We start from the raw sequence: 4,477 nt of genomic DNA on the forward strand, positions 1-4,477 counted from the left end.
AAATGATTTTTCATAAGTTCACATTGCTAAAATATTTTGATTCAGATTGAACATAGTGGAGCCAGGTTCTTCGTTTATAAATAAAAGCAATTAAACGGCGATTGTACATTTTGTTCAAGAAAACTGCTTTTGGATGTGTCCAATCTTCCATAGTAAACACAGCATCTTTATAATGTTTAAGAAAATGATTTAGGTTCTTCTGCTTTTAGGTTGTAAGTTATAAAACAATTACAGGTTTTAAAAGAGTAATTTGCTTATAAGTAGGAAATTCCAAGAGTATGTATTTTCATTCAATTCCTGAGCTACTGTTTTCTAGTCTCTTATGATGCCTATGCATATCCTTTCCTGCCAGTGCCAAGCAGTCTGGTTTCTTAGCACACTTTAATTTTTTTTTTTCCCATGGGCCAAATCAAGCAGTAGATCTTGAAACCTAGATAGACTTGTTGCTAGAGATGGGGCCAAAGCATAATTCTGGAGTGTATTTCTCCTAAAATGGAAACATATGTACACTTGTGAAGATTTCTATATTTGCTACAGTAGAGCTAACCTAAACTCTCAAAAATTATATTGAATAAATGCTAGTTAATAGCATAATCAACAACTTCACGGATTTCACAAATATTTACTGAATTTCTACTTTGTAATGCTTTTTATGAATACAGTAGATAAAATTCAGACCTTATTAAACATATGTGGTTACTAAACATGAGAATTTCATAAGAAAAGAGAACAAAACATTTTTCTTATTCTTGAGCCACCTGGCTTATTAAAATAGGAGCTAAGAATTTGCTGATGGAAAGCAGTTAAGAGTAAATAACTAAGCAACAGACAACCAAGAAATAAGATATGTAACTATAAAGGGCATATTACACAAAAACATAAGCTCAAGGACAAATAGATCAATGTGTTCAGTAGGATTGGGGAAGGTATCCTAGAAAAGTAGAAGCTGAGAAACAATACCATAGGTACTTGGACAGACTTTAAAACAAAACAAAACAAAAAAATGAGCAGACAGAAGCTTATCCACATAAGAAAGAATCTAAACAAAATAATAGAAAAGGGAACAAACTTAGAACTAAAAAGTGATTGATAAAGTGTCTCAACAGACCATGATAACTGTATGTGTTTATTTACATGTCTGAATAAGTGACAGGGACTAGCAGGAGATAATTAGCTCCCTTAGACTTAAAAGTAAATTCAATAATTAGTAGCTAATAAATAACTATTAATGCGGCATTCATTTCTATAGAAATAACTTTTGTCTTGATTTTTTTATGATGGCTCATCCTCTTCCATACAATTGTATTTCCTACAGTAATGTGATTTACTAAATTTGTTTTACATCTATGTATTGAGTTCTTCCATAGTCTAATATGTTGTTAAGTAGTGTAAACAGAAAAATGAACAAACTGTCTTGGCCTTCATAGGGCTTACAGCAGAGGTTAACAGAATGGAGGATAGCACAACTGTACAATTAAAGAGACATGTCAATGTGGAAGTTACTTTTGCAAGTTCATGAATTTATCTTTGGAAACTTTTCCATAAAAATAAATTTGCAATTTGAAAAAAAATTGCCACATGATATCAGTCCATTTCTACTTAAAAAAAAGTTGTCATTATGGAAATAGGCTACAATGAGGCTCCAAGCACTGGTTTATGAATTATAGGATGGTTACAATCATTATGCATGCCATATGTTAATCTCCAGCTGGCCAAGAGCTTTGTAACACACTGTCTATATGTACTATATAAATAGAACTGTTTAACTTTGTCTAATGTACATCTTTTTCTGTTACATAAATTGAAAATATTTAGAAAGAACAAGGATCTTTTCCTTTAAGAAACCATGGCATGACCATGAGTAAATTAAAAGCACTGAAGGCAAATACATTGCTATCATTAAATGAAGTCCAGAACTACTTGGGGGGAGGGGGACTAAATGCAGAATACCAAGAGTGAGAAGAAAGGTTTCAGAGAAGCTCACTATTGCTTCCGTCTTGCAACCAAAACAGATTTTGTTGCTCATAGTGATTCTAAATAACAAATGGGAAAAATATAGGAATAATATCTAGTCTGTGTTAAAAGAATGGGTGATACAGAAATCACATATGTCAAATACCTACAGTATTATCTGCAAGAATAGGAACTAAATAAATGGTAACTTGATTGAAGTTAAAATTATTACATATGATGTTGGTTGCACAAGAGATAATTCATTAAAATGAATGGTTTTACATATTTTTAACAATTACATGACTTATGAATAAATTTTTTATTCAGAGCAAATATGATGTTGCCAATCACAAATGAGAAAAATTCTGGTGATATTGATTATACTAGTGCGATGTATACAAATTATATATACAAAGTACTGTCCACAGTATTTGTACTCTCATAAACAGTAGCTAATAAACTAAATGTGTTACTGAGTCTTAAGTATTTTTGAAAATATATATTGTAAAATATCAAGTAATTACTAATAATATAATATTTATTTATGGAAGTTCCTCTATGAAATTGCAATAGTCTGTATTACTTTCCTATTAGGATTTTCAAAAACTTAGCACAAACTAATTATCTTACAATCCTAAAGGTCAGAATTCTAAAATGAGCTTTATAGTGATACAATGGAGGTGGGGGCAAAGCTGCCTTCCTTCTGGAAACAACAAGCAAAAATCTTTGTCTTTGTCTTTTGCAGCTTTTGGATGCAGACCTGTATCCCTTGGCTCATGGTCCCTTCTTCTATCTTCAAAGTGCATCATTGCAACCTTAGACTCTTTGGTCATATTCTCTTTCCTCTATCTTGACTTGCTTGCTTCCCTCTTATAATGACTCTTATGGTTACATGGGGAGCACTTACATAAACCAAATTAATCTCCCTATCTCAACATTCTTAACTTAATCATGCCTGAAATTTCTCTTTTGTCAGGTAAAATAATATAATCACAGATTCTGGGGAGTAGAATGTGGACATCTTTGAAGGATCATAATTCCGTCTACCATACAGTCCTTAAGAAATACATTCTAATTATACACTCAAAACAACACAATAAGGTAAAATATGCTGTCCTTATTTTACAGATGAACAGCTGTAGGCACAAATCTAACAAATAACAGGCTTCCTCTCTACTCTGTCTATCTGCAACCCTATCTTTCCACCTGAAAACTCTGCTTATTCCAATCTTTCCTATTGGGAAATCACTTACCCTTAGTAACAAATATAATGAGACATTGCACATTCAACCTTCCCATTGGTTTTCAAGGCTGTATGTCAGGATGATAAAAATGAATGGCTGGCTGCACCTCCTGGATGGGTGTTTCTTCCCTTGCTGGGAGGACAGTGTCCCTGAACTTAGCTGATGCTCCTCGTGACACACACATGCAGCAGCAATTGTCAACACACGGGCTTTCAGAAGTTGACATTTGCTTTATTCAGTAGTAACTTCCTAGTGAATGCTCCTAATGACATCTTTTTAAAACCTCATCTTCTCCCTAGACCCTTCTCTGGCAAACCACTTTAAAGCTGCTGTTTCAGTGAACTCCTCTAGAGTGTTGTTCAAAGAACAATTCCTGCCGAGCCCTCTGGTGGTGGCCACAGGGCAACACAGTCCTTGGAAAAAAAAAAAAAAAAAAAAAAAAAAAAAAACCTTGTTCTGTGCTGCCTAGATTAATATGCCATTGACAGCACCGTTTCAAGTTAACCCTTGGCCCCATTTGGCTATAACGTTAAGTGGAACATAACTTATAAAAGACTTTGGAGGCTCGCGGGAAGCCTTAAAATTATTCTATGACTTCTTCCTGTCACATTAGTGCACAGGGATAATTAGATAAAGCAAGATCCAGGTTACACTAGGTTATTCCATTATTTCCTAAAATCAACATTTCAATTAAACTCTAAAAATAATGCGAAGTGTGTGTATATTACAAATACACACAAATATTCAAATACATACACGTAATGTATATTTGACACATACACACGTACATACTTGTATACATACAAATACAGTATGTATATTATATATGCACAAGGATACATCAAGGGATGCATTCTGACTTCATACTGTTAACTTCAGTGGAGGTAAATCTAGTTGAGTCACCCTACTATTTTATCTCAGCTTAGGTAATCCCCTCTCTTGGAACATTTCTGAGCCCTTTCCTCAAGGCTACAGAACTGTCCTATATATAGCTCTATCATTGCACTTCCTTAACATTGCCTGCTTTAGTCAATCTGCCTGACTTAAATTATACTATAGGCAACATGAGGGGACAGACCATACATTATTCATCTGCGTAATTCCTGAAACATGATAGAAGTTAAAAAATAATTGGCGGCCTTAAACAGGCATTCAGTCATACTCTAGTTACCTGAGGTCAAGGCCAGCTGTAAAGTGCACTGGATAATCCAATAAGGCATTTGGGCTTACTCAGTGACTTCACACCTTTACTCGTGACAGGCCCATCACATGGCTATTCA

Source organism: Rhinopithecus bieti, unplaced genomic scaffold (genome assembly GCF_001698545.2).
Source record: "Rhinopithecus bieti isolate Rb0 unplaced genomic scaffold, ASM169854v2 scaffold_13558, whole genome shotgun sequence".
Classification (NCBI taxonomy): Eukaryota; Metazoa; Chordata; class Mammalia; order Primates; family Cercopithecidae; genus Rhinopithecus; species Rhinopithecus bieti.